Source organism: Sarcophilus harrisii, chromosome 1 (genome assembly GCF_902635505.1).
Source record: "Sarcophilus harrisii chromosome 1, mSarHar1.11, whole genome shotgun sequence".
NCBI classification, from domain to species: domain Eukaryota; kingdom Metazoa; phylum Chordata; class Mammalia; order Dasyuromorphia; family Dasyuridae; genus Sarcophilus; species Sarcophilus harrisii.
In genome coordinates, this window is record NC_045426.1 from 671,806,944 (window position 1) to 671,819,420 (window position 12,477).

At 40.2% G+C, this 12,477-nt stretch overlaps 1 protein-coding gene across 1 annotated transcript in view; it reads left to right on the forward strand.

The window, feature by feature from the left end:
* Positions 1-933: 933 nt before the first annotated feature.
* LOC100932082 (ceramide synthase 4-like) overlaps positions 934-12,477 on the forward strand; it is a 37,894-nt gene continuing 26,350 nt past the window's right edge. Inside the window, exon 1 of the mRNA XM_003762726.3 lies at positions 934-1,407. The gene's annotated coding sequence lies outside the window, so the exon portion shown is untranslated. The remainder of the gene's footprint in view (positions 1,408-12,477) is intronic.

Genomic DNA, 12,477 nt, shown 5'->3' on the forward strand with positions numbered 1-12,477 from the left:
AGAAAATGACAGCACAGGAACAGAGTAACCGTTTATCTCAGGAAATATTAGCCATGACTCCCACTGAAGAACTGGCTGGGTTCCCTCAGTCCCTGAAAGAACCTGAGACTGTTAACAACTTAAAACTTGTGAGAGATTTCCAGCTGCCTGTCTTCTCTCATCCCTCCATCGATGCATATATTTCATGGACACGAAACAAATTTGTTTCCATCTGTATAAAAATTCAAATTAGTTTTTGACCCTTTAGAATAGGTAGCCACTCACTTCTGTTCAGGTCAAACGTCAAAGATGGGATCCTCCCTAGATTCAAAGCTTGTTACTGGATCATTGAGAATATGGGGGGGGGGGGGAGTTCCCGGTGTATAAAGTGTAAAGTGCTTGAAAGGTAGCAAGAGGCCGTATGTCCTTGTGCTCAGAGTGGGAAGGGGGTGTCTTGCGCTTGGAAGTACCAGAGGTGTCTGAAAGGAGAAGGTACCCCTATTTCTTGAGGGGGCTGAGTGCCCCAGTGGGCAGAGTGGGGAGGGGAGGGGTGGAGGTGTGGAGGTGTATGGAGGACTGGGTGCGAGTCAGAAGTTGGTTAAGTAAGTTCCTGAAAGGCGAGAGGTGCTGGGTGGAAAGATCGGTTGATTCCCGCTTCCAGTACTGGGCTGGAGGAGAGCCAGCTGCCAGACCGGATAGGTGGAAGATGAATCAGATAAAGATTTCGAGCTTTCTGATGCTTCTTTGGAATCTATCGGCTCCAATAGTTCCTTTTCCTGCTCCCCAACCTGCTTTTTCCTTTTCCTCCTCCCCGCCCCCACATCATCTCCTGCTGACTACACTTTCAGCCCCAGCCCCTGGTCCCCGGCCAGCGATATCCACCCACCTCCCTCCAAAAAACACCTTCCAGAACACGTCCCAGGTTCTCCCTATGTTCCCACCCACAACTTCCCTTCATCCCTCCCATTCCGAGTTCAGGCTCTATTTCACTCTAAACTTTGCTCTGCCTCCCACTTTCTATTCTCTAGGGCTCCCGCAATCCCCCGGGAAAACGTTTCTTCCCTGAACTCCCTTCTTTTCCTGGGGAGCCTCCCCTTCCCTGTCTTTCATCTGGGTCCCCTTTTCCTTCTGAGCCTGCCGGACTTCCAGGACTCTCATGGGTACGCGGGCCCCCACCCTCCTCTAGGATGCTCCTCCCATTCCCTGGAGCCCTTGACGCCTCCTTCTGCCAGAGTCCTCCCTCCTTCTCAGAGAGGCAGCCGTTGGATAACAGGGAAGTTCTTCCGAGACTAGTCTCGGATTGTGAGAGACCCTTTTGCCTGGGCAGCGGGGACACAGATGTATACCGTGTCCCTTGAGCCAGGACTGCTCAAGTGGAGGGCATAATCGGGCTCAACTGTTTTCCATCTCACTGCGCCTCAGCAACAGGTAAGCGTTTCCTCGCTATATCCTTCATTCTCCTTCTTCCCAGATAGCCAGCCCCTATTCTTAAGGAGTTGCTCCAATTCACATTTACACAGCTAGGACTCACACTCCATGTGCAGGACCCCCGCCCTGATGCTCAACTCAGATGACTCTGGGTCTCCTATAGATTTGTCCTCTCGGTAACACTCTCTGTCTCTTCTTTCCCCCCTCCCCCCAATGACTGAAACATGTCTTCCTCCTTGGCTCCTCTTCTTTCAAAAAGCATTTTTTCTTTGTTACCCATAAGACAACTAGGTTGCCTAGTAGATAGAGACATGGGCTAAGAATCAAGAAGATCCCGATTCCTAAATTTAAAATCTAGCTTTGGATTCTCACTAGCTGCGGGATCCTGAAAAGTCACATTATCCTCTTTGTCTTAATTCCTCATCTGTAAAATAAATTGGAGAAGGAAATGGCAAGCCACTTAGTATCTTTGCCAGGAAAACCTCAAAGTGAAGTTATGAAGAGTTTTGGAAAACAAATCAAGATATTCTTTTAAGGATCCTATCAAGCACTTATTCTTGTCTGAGATATTTGCTCTTACTCCTGCACCCACCACCACCCACCAGTATCTCTCCTTCCTCTTATTATCTTGCATCTATTTGGTATATAGTTCTATGTGTAATGTCTTCATCAGCACAATTCTCCCCAGTTGTGATGCTGGAGAAAACTTTTGAGAGTCCCCTGGACAGAAACATCAAATCAATCAATACTTAAAGAAATTAATTCAGGGAATTTTGAAGCTGAAGCTTAAATGCTTTGGTCACATAATGGGAAGACAGGACTCATTGGGAAAGATCCTGATGTTGGGAAAGATTGAAGGCAAAAAGAGAAGGAGGAAGCAGAGATGGATAGATAATGCCATGGAAATAATGAACATCAATTTAAGATTTTCATCAATAGTGGATTAGATGGGCCTGGTGTGCTATGGTCCAGGGGGTCTGGAAGAGTCAGACATGACTGACCAACAACAAAAGTGAATATTTCACTTTTGCCTTTGCATAGTGACTAACACATGGTTGGGCTTTAAAACAATGATTGCTTGATGATTAATTTATCTACCACATGCTTCTTCCAAATCTCAAGGGAAACTCTATGGTTCTTCATACACACACACACACACACACACACACACACACACAAACACACACACACACCATTCCTACTTTGTCCTCTTCTCTTTATCCTACTCTTGTAGTTCCCAAATGACCCCAGCTCTCCATGACACAGGCCTCCTCCTCTATGTTACTATGTTATTCATACACACACACACACACACACACACACACACACACACACACATATCCCAAATGCTATGTATCCATATCACAAATACAAACCCATGTCAAACATATATGTGGGAGGAGGGGAGGGTATCATACATCTCTGTCATTCTTGGGTCACATCCAGTTCCTCCAAAGTTCTGTTACTCTCAGGTTACACATTTAATCCCTTTTTCATATCCCCTTGAGTATCTTTCACAGTCTACTCCTAGGAACAGTCCCAAATAGGATTGTCCAAAGGGTGGTTTAGATTTGCTCCCAGGTAGATAGTCCTAAACCCAGAAAAAATCTGGTCAAAGTCTCCAAAATTTTTCTACTTCTCGAGGTTAGAGGGTTAAGGGACAAAGTGGACTCCAGTCTCGATTCAGTTTTTATCTTGGTTGGCTTAGACTAGAGGCAGGATAATGTCTTATTGGAGGAGAAATTGGATAGACTGGTGCTCATCAAAGAGCATCATCCATGATCTGAACTGCTGGTGCTGGATGGCAATGACATAGGATAAAGCCTAGTTTTCAGACTTAAAGATGTGTGAAGAGAAGAACCACAGTGGCACCCCTCCTCCCAATCCAGGGCTAGTTGCCTTCTTGTGAATAATGAAACTAAATGCTGAGCTTGGGACCCCATTCCCAAGGAAGGCCTTACTGGTCCCTCCATTCCCCTCTTCTTATTGTCTTTTCTCTGTTTTGCTCCTGTGGCTCCCAAATGACTTCACTTCTCCATCCTACACCCCTTCGTGTTTTCCCCTATTCCTATGATATTATCCCATGAAATACAAATTAGAATATCCATATGCAAAACATATCTCTGAGTCAAACATACCTAACATGTCACACACATGTCTTTTTGTGTCACACTTATCACACATAATAGCACCCTATTGCCTTCATATTGCACAGATATTCTGCACATTTGAACACTCCTCTGGGAATTATATACAGAGGATCAATATGATCAGAAAGATGTGGGCCAGATCACTAGGTGTCTGTGTGAGCTCAGAGAGGAGTGAATTCAAGGTCTACCAAGGAGACAAAACTGACAACACTTGGTAACTAAAGGTATGTTGTGGTTGATAACCTTCTTGATTCTTAGCCCATGTCTCTATCCACTGGGCAACCTAGTTGTCTTATGGGTAACAAAGAAAAAATGCTTTTTGAAAGAAGTGGAGCCAAGGAGAAAGACATGTTTCAGGCATTGGGGGGAGGGGGGGAAAGAGGAGACAGAGAGTGTTACCGAGAGGACAAACCTAGGGTACAGAAAAGATAAGAATGCTTTGGATAGAAAAAAGATACATTTAAAAGAAAACTGAGTTATAAAACATTTTATTTAGGACATGCTGAGTTTGAGATCCATCCAGTTGGAAATGTTCAATAGTTGGTGATGTAGGACTGGACCTCAAAACAGTAGAATGTAATCGACAATCAGCAAGCATTATATTATTTTTTTAATCTTTGTATTTCCAGCAGAGACTCAACCAATATTTGTTCAGTGAATAAACACTGAGTGGGAAATATGGAAAATTTTCTATTTCTAGCTCATTTCTATTGGGCTATATACATATATATCAAATAACAATCCTGTGGGGTATGCCATGCAAGTAAGCGTTTACCTAATTTACAGATGAGGAAATAGGAATCCAGAGAAGGTCACTGCACTATACCATGTGTCTTCTAGGGGCAGTGGTACTTGCTAGGCTGGTGAGAGGAACCACCATAGTCATTTGCAGTTACAAGCCCCCTGATACAATCACTTTCCTTCTTTCACCCCCATCCCCAGCTAAAAAAGGTTTCCAGGGGAAAGGTTTCTAGGGGAGGTCACTGTGAACTGGCTTCACCTCCCTTCTCCACTTACTGGTGCAATTTAATCTGGGTGAGTTCACCCTCCACTAGAAAATTCCCAAGAAGTTTGTTGATTCCAGTTGGCTCCCAGGTGAGATATAACATCCCCCTCTCCTAGAAGATAGTCTGGAAAAAAATACTTGAGAATGTCAAGGAGGCTTTCTTGCTCTACAACTTGGGGTTATACCCTTGCCTTTCCAGGTGCTCAGATCTCAAGAAAAGAAGAACAGCTGTTCCAATTAGATGAATGGAAATAGGTGTTGAATAGCTGGGACCCACTTGAAACTCCACCCTTCAGAAGGTAGAGTTACAGCCTGCTGAGACTCCAGATAGGAATCTGACTTGAAATGGAGATAAAGCCTCCTATCAATCAGTCAATAGATTTGCTCTGTGCCAGGAACTTGACACTAGATATGCAAATACAAAAATTTTCCTAAATCACAAGACCGCCTCTATTACCTTCTACTCCTACTCAATAAAATCTAGTGTCTCCCTAAAAGTAATCTTTTGATGTGGTACAAGGATACAAAAGTGTTGAATCAAAAAATATATTGGGGTTCCAGGACTTTCCCCATACCATCCACCAAATGTTGGGGAATAGGATTTGGACCCCAAAATATATTGGAGTTATGTGCTGATGTCACAAGGTATCTCAAAAGAATTTGTAGGCTTATACCTTCTACTAATCAAGAGGCAAAGATTTTTATTATTATAGTATTGACTGATGGCCAAGTTCTAAAAGGTAGTCTTAGCGATTAACAAAGAGAAAAACTCATAAATTCCCTAGCTGAACTTGCCATTTACAATGGGAAAGCTTAGTAAGCAAACTAGTTACTAAAAGGAGTTAGTGAAGAAGTGGGGTATATGTAGGTTCTTTTATAGGAGAAAAATAACCTTAGAGGTTGACATCATAAATTGGCCTTCTGATTGGATGGATACTATTAACTATGAGATCCTGATAATTTTGTCAATGCAAGGACAACAAAAAGGCCCACTTAAAAACAAAAGGCCTGCTAAAGGACAGAGAATCCTGCTTACCTCAGGGAGTAGCTTGTGGGAATTCTGCTAGGGCTCATGGCTACCAACACTCACTTAAATTCAACAAAACCTTCTCCAAGTTCAGCATCAAATAGAAAACCTTCTGTTTTCTTCACAAGCAGGCCCCTTCTTCTACTCTTCTGGCACTTGACTCATCCTATTGGTACTCTCCAATGTGACACTGGTGTTCTTCTGTTCCTCAACTGCCACTCCTCAATGGCCATTCCCTCTCCCAACTTCAAAATTTCTTCCTGCTTGTCCCTCATACCTGGAATGTTCTCCCTTCTCCTTTCAGTGCACTTTCTTCCCTCTGGACTCAGGTCCTTTTGAGAGAGGCTTTTTCCAGTCTCTTTTCCACTCAAAAGCTCTTAAGGTAATGCTTTCCCTTTGAAACTACCTCCTATTTGATGAGGTCTAGTTTTGGGGTGCCTAAATGAAATTAGGGTTTAGTTGAGGTCTAATGGCAGGTTTGGGGTACAGGGAGTCAAACAGAGCTCCCCTGCAACCCTGTTGGATTCTCAAGGATACAGAGGTAAGTGAGGTCTAGTAGGGGGCAGTCCCCAATAAAGGCATTTATCAGCCTGAAAGCTAGATTGATAAAAGAGGTTTATTATTGGGTTTGGAAGCAAGATTAAAGCATAGTTAAGGAAATAGGCAAAGGTAGAGATAAGGAGAGCACCGGACAGAGGGTTCAGTGCACAGAGAATCTTGCCATGGCTAGCATGTTTGGGACCTCTTCAAAAAGGGGATCCCAGTGTGTCCGTTTTATAATGGGAGATTTAGCTAGAGAGGCCTGTGGGTGTAGCCCCAAAGTTGGCTCAGATCCCGATGGGGGCTGGGACAAGTGGTCCGGATCTTCTATTGGAATCCAAAGGGACCAAGATTTGTGAGTCAAAGGGTAATTACATTAACTAGGGAGGTTGGGAGTCACAAAGAAAGGAATCTTTCCCACATCATATTGACACAGTTTATCTTGTATGAACATAATTATTTAATGATTGGCTCTCTTATTAGAACTTGCATCATAGAAAGCTGATAGGACCTTAGTTATCATTCAAATAAATTTCCTCCTCAGACTGAAGAGGAAACTGGGTAGAAATGATCTGCCCAAGATTAAGAAGGGCTAAAGGTCCAGGGTCACTTAACTAAAGGCTAAGAAGTAGTAAAGCCTAGAATTTCACCTAAGTCTTTTCACTTCGAATTAAGTTCTTTGTCCACTTTGGAGAGCACTGAGTTTAGAGGAATAAGGGAGAATGGTTTGAAGGTTTGGAAGCAAAGCTAGGAAGTCTTGAGGGGAGGGACCATATGATTTTCAGTTGATCCTGGTCTTAGAGTCAGAAAACTGGGGTTAATACTTACTGGAGCATTAGTGGGCTGTGTGATCTTACATCACTGCCCTTTATTGAACCATATTTTCTTAACCTGTAAAATAAACAAGGAGAGACCAGAAGCATTTATGAAATATGTGCTTATCCTTATATTGGACTAATTCCTGGATATATAAAAGGAGACCAAAAATATTCCATGCAACTTAGGGATACAATGGATAGAGTCCTTAGACCTGGATTCAGGAAGATCAGAGTTCAATTATGACTTGGATACTTAATAGCTATGTAAATCCAGGCAAATTACTTTATTTAGTCTCAGTTTCCTTGATTGTAAAGTAGAGATAATAACAGCACTTCTCTCCCAGAATTATTGTGAGGCTCTGATGAGAAAACATGTAATATGTTTAACACAATGCCTGTCACATGATATTCTATTCTTCTCAGTCCTAAAGGAGCTTACATTCTAATAAGGACACAAAAGGGAACTAAAAAAGCAGGAAAGTTTGGTCTAAAAGTCTAGAAAATCAGAAGAGCCAAGAAGAGAATGAAAGATGGTTACTCCGGACCCCTCCTCAAAATGGAGACCCCAGGAAAATCTCACTACTGGGAAAAGAAGGCCAGAATAGCAGAGGGATGATATGGGGTGAGAAGGCTATAGGAGGAATGGACATACCAGGGAAAGGAAGCAGTTACTCCAAGAACTGGAATAAATTCCAGGGTAAGATTAAAGCTCTGTGGGAAAAATCCAGAAAATCAAAAGTAGAGTTGACAAGAGAATTGGATAGTAAGATGGCTAATTAGTTACAGAGTAATCTTCTTGTATGACTTCCATGACTGCTTTGCTTTCTTCTGGGCTTCCTCAACCTTTTTATCAACAGCCCATAATCTGGCATTCCCTTAAATCTTTTGGTTCTATGAGATCTTTACTTCAAAATTAAATCAGGAGTGTTTCCCATGCTTTCTTCCTTCTTCTTTCTCTATTTGTAGTTTCATTTTAGAAAATCCATTTCAACAGTTTGAGATTGCCTTAGGAGATCCTGGGATCTTCTTCAAGGAGATGATGGATTGACTCTTGTAGGGAAAATTAGACAAGGATTCTTGTTCAGGTATGAGTAAGATCTCCCTTTCCTGAGATTCAAAGATCCCAAGCCTTTAGGCAAATAATATGGATTCCATTGGATGGTAAATTTGCAAGATCTGAGATAAAAATCCCATAATTTCAGAATTGAGATATTGGTTTTCTCATGTTAGTTTTCTAATCCATTGGACTAGTGAATTCCGATAAGCCAGTATGAATCAGAGACAAATATATTGTAGTTTATTCAAAGTATGACACACTACTATAACACTTGATAGAAACGTGTGACATACCCAATTTGGCCAGCAGTATTTTTACATTAAATGAGACAAAGGAAAAAATTGGGGTTTTTACTGTAGTCCTTCTGGTCATACAAAGAAAAAAAGGAGAATGTATATCATTAGCTTCAGGAGATTGAGAAGAGATACGTCCTTGTTAGTAAAACAAATTGCACTAAATCAAAAGGAACTGTCCATCAGACCAGATAAGGAATAAGAACATTCCTTACGCCATTGAAGTCTTCTTTAAAGCAACTAAGTTTTTTTGTACCTATTAAGAGAGTGAAGAAAACATTGAAGGGAACCAGATGTTGCAGTTTATGCAGGAGCCATTAACTGCAAAATGATTATAGAACAAAATGGAATTGTTCATGGTCTTTCAAAAACCCATTTTCAAATGGTTCTAGCTGGTCTTAATTGTATCTGCACAAAAGTTCTCTGTAGAATTGCCAATATTTGACAAGGGGTCATCATCATCTGTTTGCTCAAATATTCTAGCAAGGAGGAACTTGCTGTCTATTGAAGTAGCCCCTTCTACCTTGACTTAGTCCTAGTTGTCAGGAACTCTAATTGTTTTTCCTGACATCATGCCAAAATTTGCTTCCACCAGTTTTTGGTTCTGTCCTCGGGTTGGACCGGACAAGGCTGACCCTTGGCAAGACTAACACACATGACAGCCCTTCAAATACTTGTCTAAGCTAAACATTCCCAGTTTTTCTAAGCAATCTATATGTGCTATTACTCATAGCACATTCTATGGGTCTTCTCCAGATCCTCTCCAGTTTATCAGTACCCTACTAAAAATAGAACTTAAAACTCAGCCTTATTGCCCAGATAGGTTTTGACTAGGTTAGAGAAGAGATCATCTGAATCTAAGAACAATGAGATTATCTCCTCCTGAGTCCTAAAATCCTCATTCAAGGAACTGAGAATCGGGAAGTTTGGATGCTTTGCCCAAAGTCACACAATTGATAAGTGACTGAACTAAAATCTTTGAACCATATACCTGCCAAAGTGGTAGTGTAATCTTCCCCTAATTAAAGTTCAGTGGCTCCATATTATTATTAAAGTCAAATATAAATCACTTTACTTTTTAAGACCCTTCTCATGCTGGTCCTTTCTCAGTGATATGCTAGTAAATATTAAACCAATTGTCTCCAAAAAATTATATTCCCATGACACATTTTTTAATTTAATCTGCGTTATTAACATTTTCTTCCTCTCTTTAAGTCCAGAAATCAATAAAACAATAAATCAAATCCAAATTTGTGGTATTGGGGATTTTCTTTTTTTATTATTATGATAACTTTTTATTGACAGAACCCATGCCAGAGTAATTTTTTACAACATTATCCCTTGCTCTCACTTCTGTTCTGACTTTCCTCCTCCCTCCCTCCACCCCCTCCCCCAGATGGCAAGCAATCCTATATATGTTGAATATGTCGCAGTATATCCTAGATACGATATATGTGTGCAGAACCAAACAGTTCTCTTGTTGCACAAGGAGAATTGGATTCAGAAGGTAGAAATAACTCAGGAAGAAAAACAAAAATGCAGTTTACATTCATTTCCCAGTGTTCTTTCTTTGGGTGTAGCTGCTTCTGTCCATCATTGATCAATTGAAACTGAGTTAGGTCTCTTTGTCAAAGACATCTACTTCCATCAGAATACATCTTCATACAGTATCATTGTTGAAGTATATAATGATCTCCTGGTTCTGCTCATTTCACTTAGCATGTATTGGGGATTTTCAAAGGCTCCCCCGCACTGAAAATTAACAATCTACTCTGTAATTGCTTTCCTCTTCAGTACTTCCCTCCATGTATTCAGTATACCTTAACTAACCTATTTGCTGTATCTCACACACAGGGTCTCCCCATTTCTGTACTTTTGTAGTAGCTAGCCCATACCTGGCATGCTCTCCATCACTTTTGCCACTTAAAATCTGGTTTTCCTTCAAAACATCTCAATTCTGATCTCCTATAAGAAGTCTTTCCTGATTCCTTTCCCTTTTTCCTTCTGAGACTTACCTTCCTTTTACTGTATATATGTACTTTTTTGCATATTGTCTCCTCCATTAGAATGTAAGCTCTTTGAGACCAGAGTTCATCTTTTTGTCTTTCTTTGAACTGCTATATCTTGGAGCCTTTTGCAATATAAACACTTAATACCTACTTGTTGATGGATTGATTTTGCTTCTCTTTTCTCTGCCAAAGAACAGAAGCTTTCATAGAAAGCTCAGAACTAGTCACTAATAGGAAGGTTTTGGGTAACCCTGATATCTGGACTGAGATAACGAGAGTACCTGTATTTCTCAACTTTTAAATCATAAGACTATCATAGAGATATTTAACTAATTTTCATCAAATAACTTGATAAAGTCTTTCAAATAAACAAGATTTTAAAAGAACTTACTATGTGCCAGAAACTATGCTAGAAAGAAATTTAAAAGTTCTTTCTCTTTAAGAGTTAACATTCTAATCAGGGAGATAACATAGAAACAACTATGTACAAATGACATAAACAGGATAAATTCAAGGTAATTGCAGACAGAAGGCTCTACAATTAATGGGTATTAGGAAAGATTTGTTTAAGAGGTTTGATTTTTATTTTTTTTCTGTTTTTATTTTTTAATTAAAGGTTTTTATTTTCAAAATATATACATGGATAATTTTTCACATCCACCTCTACAAAACCCTGTGTTCTAATATTCCCCCTCATTCCAGTCAGCAAGTGACCCAATATATGTTGAACATGTGCAGTTCTTCTATACATATTTCCACAAATATCATGCTGCTCCAGAAAAATCAGATCAAAAAGGAAAAAATGAGAAAGTAAACAAAATTCAACCAAAAACAACAACAAAAGTGAAAATACTATGTTGTGGTCCACATTCAGTTCTCACTATTCTCTCTGTGGGTGCTGATGGCTTTCTTCATCACAAGACTATTGGAGTGGTCTAAATCAAAAGGTTTAATTTTTAACTGAAACCCAAAGGAAGTCAAGAAATCCAGAAATTAGAGATAAGGAGAGAGAACATTCCATGGACAGGGGATAGTCAGTGCATTTGCCTACAGTTGGCAGATGTGGTGTTTTTTCCAAGGAGGCCAATGGAAAATGGAGAAATATGGACTAGAAGATTACAATTTGATGAATTCAGAATTAATAGCATTGCTAGATATAAAAGAAATAATGATTAATAGTTTATGACACTTTAGTATTGCAGTAGATAGAACACTAGACCTGGAGTCAGGAACACCTGAATTCAGATGCTGTCTCAGTTGTGTGACTCTGGGAAAGTCACTCATTCTCAGTTTCCTCAGCAATAAAATGGATATAATAATAGTACTTACCTTCCAGAGTTCTTATAAGGATAAAATGAGTTAATATCTATAAAATACTTTGTAAATCTTAAGTTGCTATATAATTTTAGATATACTGATGATGGTGGTGGTGGTGGTGGTAATAAAAAATGTAGAAATTCCCAAGGGAGCACCAGGGATTTGTATTTGTCTTACCCATGGGTTCAAAAATTAATTTCCCAAACATAAAATGAAGGAATTATACTAGACATGAATTCATCTAGAAGACATTTGAACCCAGCTTTGCCCTCTGGACCTAGGAAAATCTTTTCCTCCAAAGAGGCAGTGCAATGAGGAGACCAATTTGGGGAGCCAATATATCTGGTTTCTAGTCTGAAATATGCCAATAACTTTACTGAATGATCTCAAGCAAGCGCCTTTGTTCTGTTTGTGGAGGCTAATTTCAAAGGAAGGAGAAAGGATTAAGATCTCTTGACTATTGCCCAACATTTAGCAAGCAGTGCTCTTTAAATGAATAGTTCTGTAAGGTCTTTGCCTCTAAAAAATGAAGGCAGAAGCTAAGATGTATCCTTCAAATAACAATCCATTCAACTTTCATGTACCAATAAGATTTATTGAAGGATCTGAGTCTTTACAGAGATGAGTTAGGGCTACCCAGATCTTAAACAGATATTGAGAGCAGGTTTTGCAAATGTTACTTGTTACAGGAGCAGGTGTGGTCCAGCTCCTTCACAATATTGGACAAATTTACTGACTATGCTGTTGGGGGGAAAATAATCATGTTCCTACAAAACAAAAAACAGGAAATTGTTAATGACCACATGTAAGTGTGAAGGGGCAGGACAGTTCTCCAAAAGCCCCCACAGCTGTG